This window comes from Polypterus senegalus, chromosome 2, assembly GCF_016835505.1.
Source record: "Polypterus senegalus isolate Bchr_013 chromosome 2, ASM1683550v1, whole genome shotgun sequence".
NCBI lineage: Eukaryota > Metazoa > Chordata > Cladistia > Polypteriformes > Polypteridae > Polypterus > Polypterus senegalus.
Genome location: NC_053155.1, coordinates 107,203,265 through 107,217,510, shown reverse-complemented (window position 1 = coordinate 107,217,510; position 14,246 = coordinate 107,203,265). Strand labels below are relative to the sequence as shown.

Genomic DNA, 14,246 nt, shown 5'->3' with positions numbered 1-14,246 from the left:
GACCTCATATTTGACCATGTAATCTGCTTTCTGCTTTTCTTTCAAGATAAACAGAAATTAAACCAATCTTGCCAAAAGGCTTTGTAGTATATTTCAATTTCAATTTCAATTCTTTATTGTCATGTGTACAAGTACCATGTACAATGAAATGCTTGCTTGCACATGCCCCTGCAGACAGTGAACATAGACAAAAAAACCCACAATAAGTAAATGAATATAATAAGTAAATAAATAAAACAAGAATCCTAGGAATAAATAGAGACAGTGGCAAAGGTATATGTGCAGGCAGCAGTGGAGGTGACACAAGGTTACTGATTGTTCATGAGTCTGATTGCAGTTGGGTAGAAACTGTTCCTGAACCTGGAGGCGCGTGACTGAATGGACTTTAGTCGCTTCCTCGATGGGATGAGGGTGAAAAGTGACATTGTAGGGTGGCTGGGGTCCTGCCTGATACGGTTCACTTTCCTGAGACAGCGTGTAGTGTGGATGTCATGGATCACAGGGAGCTGTGTGCCCATGATCTGCTGTGCTGTGTTCACCACACGCTGCAGAGCTCTGCAGTCCTGAACTGAGCAGTTGCTGTACCAGGATGGGATGCATCCTGTCATGATGGATTCCACAGTACACCTGTAGACTCTGCACAGGGTTGTGGGGGACATCCGGGCTTTACTCAGTCTCCTGATGAAGTAGAGGCATTGTTGGGCTTTCTTGACTACTGCCGCAGTTTGACTTGACCATTTAAGGTCATCAGTGAGGGTGACTCCGAGGAACCTAAAACTGCTGACCTGCTCCACAGCCTCACCTCCGATGTAGATGGGGCTGTGCTCTGTTACCCTTTTTCGGAAATACACAATCATCTCCTTAGTTTTGCTAACGTTGAGGGTGAGTTTGTTGTCCTGACACCATTCTGATAGGAGTCTGACCTCCTCCCTGTAGGTTGTCTCATCGTCCTCGCTGATCAGACCTATTAGATAGATAGATAGATAGATCGATAGATACTTTATTAATCCCAAGGGGAAATTCACATAATCCAGCAGCAGTATACTGATACAAAAAAAAACAATATTAAATTAAATAGTAATAAAAATGAAAAAGAATAAAAATAAAAAATTAGACAATAACTGAGTAATGTTAGCATTTACTCCCCCAGATGGAATTGAAGAGTCGCAAAGTGTGGGGGAGGAATGATCTCCTCAGTCTGTCAGTGGAGCAAGACAGTGACAAAAGTCTGTCACTGAAGCTACTCCTCTGCCTGGAGATGACACTGTTCAGTGGATGCAGTGGATTCTTCATGATTGACAGGAGTTTGCTTAGTGCCCGTCGCTCTGCCACAGATGTTAAACTGTCCAACTTTACTCCTACAATAGAGCCTGCCTTCTTAACAAGTTTGTCCAGGCGTGAGGCGTCTTTCATCTTTATGCTGCCTCCCCAGCACACCACTGCTTAGAAGAGGGCACTCGCCACAACTGTCTGGTAGAGCATCTGCAGCATCTTATTGCAGATGAAGGATGCCAACCTTCTCAGAAAGTATAGTCGGCTCTGACCTTTCTTATATAGAGCATCAGTATTGGCAGTCCAGTTCAATTTGTCATCCAGCTGCACTCCCAGATATTTATAGGTCTATTACAGTGGTATCGTCAGCAAACTTGAGGATGGTGTTAGTGCTGTACTTAGCTACGCAGTCATTGGTGTAGAGAGAGTAAAGCAGGGGGTTCAGCACACAGCCCTGCGGGGTGCCAGTGTTGATGGTGATGATGGAGGAGGTTTTTCCATCAATATGCACTTGCTGTGGTCTACCGGTGAGGAAGTCCAGTACCTAGTTGCACAGTGAAGAGCTAAGCCCCAGATCCAGGAGTTTAGCGATGAGCTGGGATGGAATGACGGTGTTAAATGCAGAGCTGTAGTCCACAAACAGGAAAGTCTATTTCAGAATAACATACTTTGTCTTATTGTAGGAAATCAGCACCTTTGGAGCAGATTGATTATCTGTGGCACGAGTCCTTACCAAGGCTTTCTGACGCACAACTGCAGAGTGCTCTTTATTTTTCCACATCCTGCACTCTAAATTTCTGGAACACATTGAGTTCAATTTGGTTAAGTCTAAGTACAGTGATAATATTGGCTCATAGTTTTCTCCTCTGTGTCTTATGTTTTCTTCATGGTGACTGTGTTTCTGGCTATAACAAAGCTATGACTAGGTCTATGGTCATATAGTCTGTTCTCTCATCTTAGTTATTAGTGCATGTTATATAACCTCACTCAGTTGCATGTTTGCATTACTTCCTTTCTCTGTAATATGGCTTTTCACTTGGTCAGTGTTCCACTTGTTCTATTGCTTTTTTGGAGATACCTGTTATTTTACTGACTAACATTACATAACATTCTTAAACCCATTTTTGTCAATTCACAACTTGAGGGATGAGAGTATATCTGGGAAATGATGGTATGATACAGGAACCTGCTGTGTACAGGTACAGAGCACTAGTCCATCATGGGGCTCAATTCTGCACCCACCCACACTCACACAGGGGCCATAGCTTCACCTCATCTGAAAATGGATGTAGGATAAAATACCTGGAAGAAAACCCTGGTGGGCTTAAGTCCTACATATGCAAGTCTCAAGTATGGTAAGCTTTAGGCTCTGACCTTCAAGCTTCAAATCAATTCCTGAGTTATAATGATTACATTTAGGCAAGTCATGTCAAGTCATAGTTGGGAAGACTTTGACTGTGGTAAACTGAGGTCCACGGCTGTTTGGTGTTTGTAAATAAATAATAGGCACACTTGTGGTTTTTGCGTTAGAGGGTGTGGTAGCATAGTGAGCGGTTTCCATTTGGGAGCGGACAGCCCTACACTTAGTGCACAGGTGTAGGATCATCCATGACCCTAATTGACATCGGGAGCTGCTTATTACCACAGCTGTGCCACGTCCACAGTTTAAAAGGGAAGCGCGAGTGCGAGAAGGGAGCAATTGAGAAAGGAAATCAAGAAGAAAAGACAGAGGCTAAAGAGAAGAAGAAGGCAAGAGGTGGAAGGAGCCGGTGACCAAGTGAGCAAGCTGAAGAGATCAGGCTCGAGGGAGAGAAAGCAAGCTGCTGGGAAGTGAGCCCTGAAGTGGAGTGTGTGGCCAATACTTGGGAGAGACGGTTGGAATGGGTCACTCTGGCTGAGCTGCAGTGAGGAGCAGGAGTGATCGGGAGTTTAGATGGCTCTCCACTGAAGACCAGGAAGGCAGCAGGGGTTGAGGAGATTTGGGAAGAGAGCCCCAATGTGAGCGCCCCGGCTGCTGGGGACCAAGGCAGAGGTCCGGAGAAGGATCCTTTTCTGTAGCCATGGGACAGCAAGGACCTGGACCTGAGGAAGGTCAGCTGCACCTGCTGTTAGAGTGACTCCTCTGCTGCAAGGCCCGCACGGGAAAAGCGGAGGAGCCGCCAGTTGAAAGATCAAGACACCAGATTTTTAAAAAGGATAGTTTCCTGTCAATTGGTTTTAACCTTGTTTAATGGATGTGTTTTCTATTTTGACTTTAATCTCCACTTCATCTTTGTTTTTAATTGGATTTTATTTATTTATTTAACTATTTTTTGAGCACTGCACTTTTGGAACATTCTGATTTGTTTTAATAAAAGCACTTTACACCTTCCCCTTGCTTCATGTGTGTTTTGTCCCCATCAGCCATGCTCATCCGGTTACATTGTCGATGGTGTCGGGTTCAAGAGGCTCCCTAAAGAAAATTAAGAGGGAGCAAGGAGCCGACCTGCACTATCACATGCAATTGACCTGATTATGATAAGGTCTCATGTGCACTAACATCTATGCAGAGAATAGATTGGTAAAACTAAAAGTGGTTGGTACATTGATAATTGCTTTGTATACTCAGCAAAAAAAGAAACGTCCTCTGACTTTCAACTGTTTTTACTTTCAGTAAACTTAATGTGTAAATATTTGTATGAACACTAAAAGAGTCAACACCATAAGACATAAACTAAAAATGTTTCACAATGTGTCCCTGAATGAAGGGAGGCTCAAAATCAAAAGAACCAGTCAGTATCTGGTGTGGCCACCAGCTGCTTGAAGTACTGCAGTGCATCTCCTCCTCATGGAGTGGACCAGATTTGTCAGTTCTTGCTGTGAGATGTTACCCCACTCTTCCACCAAGGCACCTGCAAGTTCCTGGACATTTCTGGGGGGAATGGCCCTAGCCATCGATCCAAATCGATCCTGCTCCAGGGTACAGGCCTCGGTGTAACGCTCATTCCTTCGACGATAAACACGAATCCGTCCATCGCCCCTGGTGAGACAAAACCGTGACTCATCAGTGAAGAGCACTTTTTGCCACTCCTGACTGGTCCAGCAAAGGTGGGTTTTTGCCCATAGGCAGCGTTGTTGCTGGTGATGTCTGGTAAGGACCTGCCTTGCAACAGGCCTACAAGCCCTCAGTCCAGCCTCTCTCAGCCTATTGCGGACAGTCTGAGCACTGATGGAGGGATTGTGTGTTCCTGGTGTGACTCGGGCAGTTGTTGTGGCCATCCTGTACCTGTCACGCAGGTGTGATATTCGGATGTACCAATCCTGTGCAGGTGTTGTTACACGTGGTCTTCCACTGCGAGGATGATCAGCTGTCCTTCCTGTCTCCCTGTAGCGCTGTCTTAGGCGTCTCACAGTGCGGACATGGCAATTTATTACCCTAGCCACATCACCAGTCCTCATGCCTCCCTGCAGCATGCCTAATGCACGTTCACGCAGATGAGCAGGGACCCTGGGCATCTTTCTTTGGGTGTTTTTCACAGTCGGTAGACAAGTCTCTTTAGTGTCCTGCGTTTTTAGAACTGTGACCTTAAATGCCTACTTTCTGTAAGCTGTTAAGGTCTTAACGACCATTCCACAGGTGCATGTTAATTAATTGATTATGGTTAATTGAACATGCATGGAAAACATTGTTTAAACCCTTTACAATGAAGATCTGTAAAGTTATTTGGATTTTTAAAACATTATTGTTGAAATACACAGTCCTGAAAAAGGGACGTTTCTTTTTTTGCTGAGTATATATGTACAATTGTATTTTCACAGTTTCCCCATAAGTGCACTGTGTCCTCTTAAATATGCTGTATTTAAAGAAAGTTAATTCTGAAAGGCTATGTCACTTAACAGTGATGCAGCTATATAATCAGCTATCATTTAAAAGAACTTCTTTACAAAACTTTGCATATTTGTACATTAAAATATTTCAACAAAAAAGTATTTGCAAAATGATGTGGCCGTATTCTCACCCCTCCATGACTAAACACCTGCTCAACATGGATGCAGTTACTGCCCTTGTAAACACAGCTGGTTCACCAATAACCTTGCTTGTGTCCTGTTCTTCATTTCAAGAAGTGGTGGGCTGCATTTGGGTCTGGTGTCTGCTTAGTCTGCTCCACATTCATCTGCAGGAAATGAAAGTATATAGTAACATATACAAAGGTACAGTAATTATAAACGATAAAAGATGTTCAATGAAACAATACAGTTTCAAACACCTAACATCTGTCTAGGAACATGCAACGATGTGATGTCATACCAACTGTAGATTTTATTGAATACTTTTGGCAGTGTTTAGCTTGTGTAATGTTTGTTTTTAGTAGGCAACATTTTCTCATCTCCCATGAAACAAATCAAAGTTACCATGTTCCAATAAAACAGCTTGAGCATTGTGACTATGAGCACTCCAGCCTGCCATGCTGCCAATGAGGTAAAGTGTTAAAACCATCTTAACTCTGATACCACTTAGTTTATGTTAAGCATATAAATGTTTTAGCCAACTAAATATTGCCAAATTCATGTTGTTCATGACTCGGGTAGCACAACAAAGGTAGCAAACTGTAACGTCTCAGCCGTTGTAGAAAACAAATCGTACAGCTGCTAGCTACAAATGGGCTGGAATGCTGACATTAACAGTAGCCTTGCACAGCACAGGGAACAGAACTTATGGGATATAACTTACTGTCGGGGTTGGCAGAGTTGACATGCAGCTGAGGAGACAGGCTGTGGGTTTTGTAAGGTACAACGTAATGATGACCCATCAGTCGCAATATTTGCAGCCAAATTCTTTAGCCATCATTAAGCAAATCAAGAATTTTCTTTTAATATTATTCAGCATGTCACTAGTTAGAATAATTAGACTTGACTCTGACTCGAATGAAGTAATGTGACTCAAGTCATCCATCTTTGTTATGATCTGCCAGCTGAGAGAATAATTATGCAGACCACTAGCACAGTTTTAAAGGGGACAATGATAAGGGTGCTACTATGGTGCAGACATAGCACTGCTGCCTGACAACAAAGAGGCCGGAGTTCATGTTCCCTGTGTGGAATTTGCATGTTCTCCCTTGTATGTATGCATGTGATGGACTGGCACCTTGTTCAGGGAGTGTTTCTTGCCTTATGTCCGATGCTTGCTAGGATGGACTCCAGCTTTCCTGCGACTCTACTCAGGATAAAGAGGGTTTGATAGATGGATGGATGAGCAATGAGATAAACAATGGGCAAAAAAAGTTCAAAGTCATCACTTGAGAAGCAAGAAAACCCAGTGTCAAAACCCAAAAACTAAATCAAAACTCATAGTCAAGAATTCAGAACCTTCATCTAACACCAACATCTCTGATGCTGTTCGATTTGGATGTATCTGCAATCTTGGGCAACCAGGAAGTGCATGATGCTGAAATTTATGCCATTACACTCGTTATATCACATGTTGTACACTTCTAGTCATCCTGTCATGGGAGCTCAGCAGCAACCATGGAATGACAAGATGGCATTGGTAATTCTCTCCAAGAGTCAGATTTTTGACATAAAATTTCCCGGTACCCCCCCATCCCTAACAACGTCACTGCAGGTTGCTGTGAGTGGGGGATCATAACATCACAGCTGAACTAAAATCTCATAACAAATTTGGATTACCAGCCATATTTCATCTAAACAGTTATTTATTTCCACTTTTACATTTTTAACATTTTCTTTCGATCAAGCATTTTCCTCTGTATTTTAGTCATGACCACAAGATGCCCCAAGGAGAGGATATACTGTATCCTGAGTTATTTACTGTAATTTGGGGTTCTTTGTACCAGAATGAAAGACCAAGACTATCACTGATAAAAAAAACCATTATCTAACCCGCTATATCCTAACTACAGGGTCATGGGGGTCCGCTGGAGCCAATCCCAGCCAACACAGGGTGCAAGGCAGGAAACAAACCCTGGGCAGGGTGCCAGCCCACCACAGGGCACACACACATACACCCAGCACACAATGGGTCAATTTAGAATCGCCAATGCACCTAACCTGCATGTCTTTGGACTGTGGGAGGAAACCCATGCAGACACGGGGAAAACATGCAAACTCCACGCAGGGAGGACCCGGGAAGCGAACCCAGGTCTCCTTACTGCAAGGGAGCAGCGCTACCACTGTGCCACCATGCCAATAGTAACAATATTTGCTAAATTCAATAATTGTAAGGTTAATAAAGTTTGGTAAATATCTAATTACCAGTAATGGCACACTGCACAATAACGTGCAGTGAATCCACTTGACTTAAGCATTCATAGTATTTCATTCTCTTTCTCTGTATGTGTAGCATTCATTTGCTCAGAGGTTGATGCGCTTACTGCTTCCTGAGCAGCTCTTCTTTTCTCCAACCTAGTGGCCCACTTCTTCTCATCTTCCATCAGCATCTTTTCGCATTAAAACTGATTAAGTAAGTGTTTGTGTTGCAATTACTTAGTACATTTTCCTTAATTTTTCACTTAAACTGGCACTTAAGTCTTCAATCTGCCTCAAGAATGATTTAAGATATCAAGAGGTAGGGGAAGTGACGGCGAAGGTGGTAGAGATGAGAACGGCGTCCGTATGCATGCAACCCATGGCCACCCTGCTGGTCACTGCTGAGAGTTGATTCTACCATAAAATAAAATAAAAACAAAAAGTGGAATAACCTTGGAGGTCAATCATCACACCGAAGACAGACAGTGGACGTCACCTAGTATATGTGTACCAAATTTCAGGTCAATAGTTCAAACGGTTTATGAACTACAGGTGATTTAAAAATATGGACAGTTAAACGGAAAGCCACAGTAGCATATTATACACTCACCTAAAGGATTATTAGGAACACCTGTTCAATTTCTCATTAATGCAATTATCTAATCAACCAATCACATGGCAGTTGCTTCAATGCATTTAGGATTGTGGTCCTGGTCAAGACAATCTCCTGAACTCCAAACTGAATGTCAGAATGGGAAAGAAAGGTGATTTTAGCAATTTTGAGCGTGGCATGGTTGTTGGTGCCAGACGGGCCGGTCTGAGTAATTCACAATCTGCTCAGTTACTGGGATTTTCACGCACAACCATTTCTAGGGTTTACAAAGAATGGTGTGAAAAGGGAAAAACATCCAGTATGCGGCAGTCCTGTGGGCGAAAATGCCTTGTTGATGCTAGAGGTCAGAAGAGAATGGGCCGACTGATTCAAGCTGATAGTAGAGCAACTTTGAGTGAAATAACCACTCGTTACAACCGAGGTATGCAGCAAAGCATTTGTGAAGCCACAACACGCACAACCTTGAGGCGGATGGGCTACAACAGCACAAGACCCCACCGGGTACAACTCATCTCTACTACAAATAGGAAAAAGAGGCTACAATTTGCACAAGCTCACCAAAATCGGACAGTTGAAGACTGAAAAAATGTTGCCTGGTCTGATGAGTCTCGATTTCTGTTGAGACATTCAAATGGTAGAATCAGAATTTGGCGTAAACAGAATGAGAACATGGATCCATCATGCCTTGTTACCACTGTGCAGGCTGGTGGTGGTGGTGTAATGGTGTGGGGGATGTTTTCTTGGCACACTTTAGGCCCCTTCGTGCCACTTGGGCATCGTTTAAATGCCATGGGCTACCTGAGCATTGTTTCTGACCATGTCCATCCCTTCATGACCACCATGTACCCATCCTCTGATGGCTACTTCCAGCAGGATAATGCACCATGTCACAAAGCTCGAATCATTTCAAATTGGTTTCTTGAACATGACAATGAGTTCACTGTACTAAAATGGCCCCCACAGTCACCAGATCTCAACCCAATAGAGCATCTTTGGGATGTGGTGGAACGGGAGCTTCGTGCCCTGGATGTGCATCCCACAAATCTCCATCAACTGCAAGATGCTATCCTATCAATATGGGCCAACATTTCTAAAGAATGCTTTCAGCACCTTGTTGAATCAATGCCACGTAGAATTAAGGCAGTTCTGAAGGCGATAGGGGGTCAAACACCGTATCAGTATGGTGTTCCTAATAATCCTTTAGGTGAGTGTATAAGAAGACTTGTTGCGGTTTCACCTGCTCACCAAAGCAATGCTAAGTAACTCAGCTAGCCACACTATAAGTCTTGTTTGAATGTTTTCTAACGGACATAAAGCACAGAAATGTCAAGAATAACTTGTACAAAATTCTTATGTAGTCTTATGGTTCTTCCATTTTCCTTGGTTGTGCTATTAACGCATGTTGAACACTTCTGCTTCTTTTCCCAAGCCACACTATATATGGGAGTGATAACTTTCTCTGGTCTTTAATCAACTACTGCTTTAAAGTTTGGTGCCATTATGGCCACTTGAGTTTGCTGAAACTGAAGTTCTCTAAGAGTTTAACTTATATTATTGTTTTTTTTCCTGAGACCTAATAGTAATACCTTAAAGTGATGTCACATTATGTGACTTTTTTGTATCCTTCGTTTACATAATCTTAAGAGAGTCTGAAATAGTTTTCGATATGCTTAAATAAAGCCAATCACGTAATCTGACAAGCCAAGCGACTCACTCCAGCTAGTTCACAACTTGCCCTGCTAAAACCAAACAGCTTTGACTTTGTCTTTAGTCATAGGGGCAGGCTCTGTGTGCATGAGAGCTGACAACCAATGAATGCTTATCTAGATGCATATAAATGTAGTGACAACGAATAAAGAAGACACATGTTTTGGTCCTCATAAACAGGAAGAGAAGCTCAACTGTCTGATGTCTCAAGTTTTACGTACCACAACAGAATGGGGAAAAAAGAAGGAAAAAGGGCCAAGATTCAGGATGAATATGTACCTATTAACTCTTTGTACAACACACTATTGGCTGTCACATAAAAGGGTTAGTGCAAATGCATGACTGTGTTAGAAGGATGGTACACAATCGGTAATTTAGATATTGCCAATGATTTTCGGTCACTTAAATTGACATGGTCCAGCGACGAGACCAGCAACTGCAGTTGGCAAGTCTGACATCCTCCACGACTAAAAGCTGAGTAATGTGATATTGACTCTACTGTTTTACCAAGTTTAGGAAAAAAAAACAAGCTAAAATTGGACTTAGCATGTTCCTTAAATGTATGAAACATCACTAAATACAGTATATGAAAATATCATTTCTTTCACTCTGCTGACACACACGCATATGTGCAGCTGTTACATCACAATATGATTGTCTGGTGAGCATATACGATACATAAAAGTTAAGCTGTCTGGATAAATATACAGTATAATAATTAATTCAAATACTTTATTACTTCATACTAATACACCTTATTTTTGGGCACATCAGTAATCAAAGGAATATTGACAACTGAAGAACCTATTATAATAGAACAATCCAGAAAAAAATGCAATACAAATTAAACTACTACTTAATATAATTTGAAAGGCAAACATCAAAGTAACAATGGGAATATCTCAGGAAAGCAGCAAATCCTATAATTTAAAAAATAAAAAAAACCTGAAAAATCCATTCATCCATCCATTTTCCAACCCACTGAATCCAAACACAGGGTCACGGGGGTCTGCTGGAGCCAATCCCAGCCAACACAGGGCACAAGGCAGGAACCAATCCTGGGCAGGGTGCCAACCCACCGCAGGACACACACAAACACACCCACACACCAAGCACACACTACGGCCAATTTAGAAACGCCAATTCACCTAACCTGCATGTCTTTGGACTGTGGGAGGAAACCGGAAAACTGAAAAATGAAAAAGGAAAAACTTTCTGGTTTGATTTTAACTGTCACACTATAATTACGCTCCACTTCATAAAATAAGCTTCTTGTTGTTCTAGTACAGTACCAGTACATTTGGCTTATTTAATGTGAATATTTGCTTACTTTTCAATTCGTTTTAAAATTTGCTTTTTTAGGTTGAGTTTGGGCTATTTCAGTGGTTATCTTCATTAATATGCTGTTGTGCCATGTACATATACACATTATACTTATATTGTTAAACTGTCGCAGCATTGTAAATAACCTGGACTAAAAAAGACACTAAAGGAACGTTTCAGCATCTCACTGTTTTAATGCCTGATTTACAAATGTGTCCTAATCATGAACGGCATCATAATCTAAAACAGGACACTTATGGTCATAGCTATATACTCTATCTATACTAATAAAAGGCAAAGCCCTCACTGACTCACTCACTCATTCACTCACTCACTGACTCATCACTAATTCTCCAACTTCCTGTGTAGGTAGAAGGCTGAAATTTGGCAGGCTTATTCCTTACAGCTTACTTACAAAAGTTAAGCAGGTTTCATTTCAAAATTCTACGCGTAACGGTCATAATAGTTGACAACGTTCGCCATGTTGAACTTTCTTATTTATGGCCCCATCTTCACAAAATTTAATAGGCGGCTTCCCTGCGCTAACCGAAACTGTTGTACGTACTTATTTCGATGGTACGACGCCACTGTCGGCCGCCATATTGAACTTTCCAATGTCACTAATTCTCCAACTTCCCGTGTAGGTAGAAGGCTGAAATTTGGTACTTATTTCGGTGGTATGATGCCACTGTCGCCATATTGAACTTTTCAATGGTCTTTGTTACTTATGGGCCCATCTTCAAGAAATTTGGTACGCGGGTTCCCAACGCTAACTGAATCCTACTTATGTACATATATACGTCCATAGCCTGCAGCTCGATCACCGTGTGAGGCGGCGTTGGGTTCCCCATCCCAACGCCTCCCACGTTGTTGGCTGCATGCCTATATAAAGCCGTCCGTCGCTCCAGTCTCTACATTCCCTTCCTTGCTTCGCCAGGGGATTCACGTCTCCCTGCTGATAACTACAGCCTTTTTATTTAATCCACGGCTTCTTCGCTGTTTTATTGTTCATTTATTACGATTATAGTTATTGTGTAGGTATTTTAGACTTACTTTACATTGTTCAGGTACCCATTTACTTTATCATTCCAACCGTACCCCCATTAACATGTCTATCGAGGTGATCACCATCGATCAAAGAACTGTCACTTACCGAGTGGTTTCCATGCCCGGAGATGGCACCTGCCTTTTCCATTCTCTTTGTTACATATTGCACGGCCATATCAGGCTCACCTTTGAGGAACATTGTGTCTTAGGTATTGAAAGACTGGGACAGGTTCAAGGTGTGGACTGATGACGGTACAGGAGATAATTATATTACACAGGAGCACTAAAAGAGTGAAATGCTGAAGCCCTTCACCTATGCATCTGCATGTGAGTTGATGGCTGCCAGTGAATTGTTCGGTTGTCGCTTTCAAGTGTACCGAAATGGCCAAATATTTTACATCTTTTGACAACCGCCAATACCTCTTAAACATCTTAGATTCACAGGTGATGATTTCAGTAGTGGACACTTTGATGTTTATGAATGTTTAAACTCTCAAAAGCTGGATGTGAAGTTATAAACGAAACCGGTTGTATACTTACAACGCTAGACAGATGCCGAATGTCTCTTCAACACAAGTCCTACAAATACTGTCGTAATTGAAACAAACCATGAAACTCAAACCGATTATTACAGCAGCAATCCAAGCTGTGAGATTTGAAACAAGATTACTGTTCACATGGCCAACTGTAAGTTGCATGCTCAAGAGTAAGCTCAGCGCACAGCTTGGTCATGTTACAACAGGAGGGCCGAACTCAAAATGTGGTCTACAAAGAGATCCTTAACAAATAATTATTGGTATATTTTCCCTCAGTTTAAAAAGGTTTAATTTTCTTCTTAATAAAAATTTTAAGGCAGTACTTCGCCGCTGCGAAGCGCAGGTATTTTGCCAGTATTCAATAAAGCTGTTATCTGAATATTGTAGGGGTGCATTAGAATGTGTACAAGACAATTTATTTTATATAATCCAGAAATAGTCATCCAGTTAATTTTCTTGACATAAGATCAACCTTTAACGTTTGAAAAAATAATCAACCAAAAGTCTGAAGGAGAATGAACACCTGTAAGGAGCTGTATCTCTAACAATGATGCATCTTTACTCTACCAGCTTCCTCCATTATCCATGTCAGGATACTACCCCCCTTGGGGATGCATGCCTGAGCATACTGAAAGCTTAGACCAAGAGTTCCCAAAGTGGTCGATATCGACCCCCTAGGGTCGATTTGAACTTTCTAGGGGTCTATAGTTTCAATAAAAAATTTGGGGGTCAACGACAGCAAAAATAGATCCCCTTACTACTGTTATTTGTTGGTTACTTCAAAATATCTATGATTCCAATAGGTACCTAATTAAGAAGTAAAATAATTAAAAAAAACACTTTTTTGATAAAAACACATTACATACCAAACTTGCGAATGAAAAGGTAAAATGTGTCATTAAAAGAGTCACACGTAAGAATGCATGAAAATATAGTGGTGTGAAAAACTATTTGCCCCCTTCCTGATTTCTTATTCTTTTGCATGTTTGTCACACAAAATGTTTCTGATCATCAAACACATTTAACCATCAGTCAAATATAACACAAGTAAACACAAAATGCAGTTTTTAAATGATGGTTTTATTATTTAGGGAGAAAAAATCCAAACCTACATGGCCCTGTGTGAAAAGTAATTGCCCCTTGTTAAAAAATAACCTAACTGTGGTGTATCACACCTGAGTTCAATTTCCGTAGCCACCCCCAGGCCTGATTACTGCCACACCTGTTTCAATCAAGAAATCACTTAAATAGGAGCTGCCTGACACAGAGAAGTAGACCAAAAGCACCTCAAAAGCTAGACATCATGCCAAGATCCAAAGAAATTCAGGAACAAATGAGAACAGAAGTAATTGAGATCTATCAGTCTGGTAAAGGTTATAAAGCCATTTCTAAAGCTTTGGGACTCCAGCAAACCACAGTGAGAGCCATTATCCACAAATGGCAAAAACATGGAACAGTGGTGAACCTTCCCAGGAGTGGCCGGCCGACCAAAATTACCCCAA

The 14,246-nt window shown here is 41.7% G+C and overlaps 1 long non-coding RNA gene across 2 annotated transcripts in view; it reads right to left on the bottom strand.

Annotated features, from left to right (window-relative positions):
* Nucleotides 1-923: 923 nt before the first annotated feature.
* Nucleotides 924-14,246, bottom strand: part of LOC120523237 — a 268,628-nt gene continuing 255,305 nt past the window's right edge. For both annotated transcript variants that reach the window (XR_005632572.1, XR_005632571.1), the window contains exons 4-5: nucleotides 5,271-5,426; nucleotides 924-964 (exon numbers count right to left, since the gene is read on the bottom strand). This is a non-coding gene — a long non-coding RNA (uncharacterized LOC120523237). The remainder of the gene's footprint in view (nucleotides 965-5,270; nucleotides 5,427-14,246) is intronic.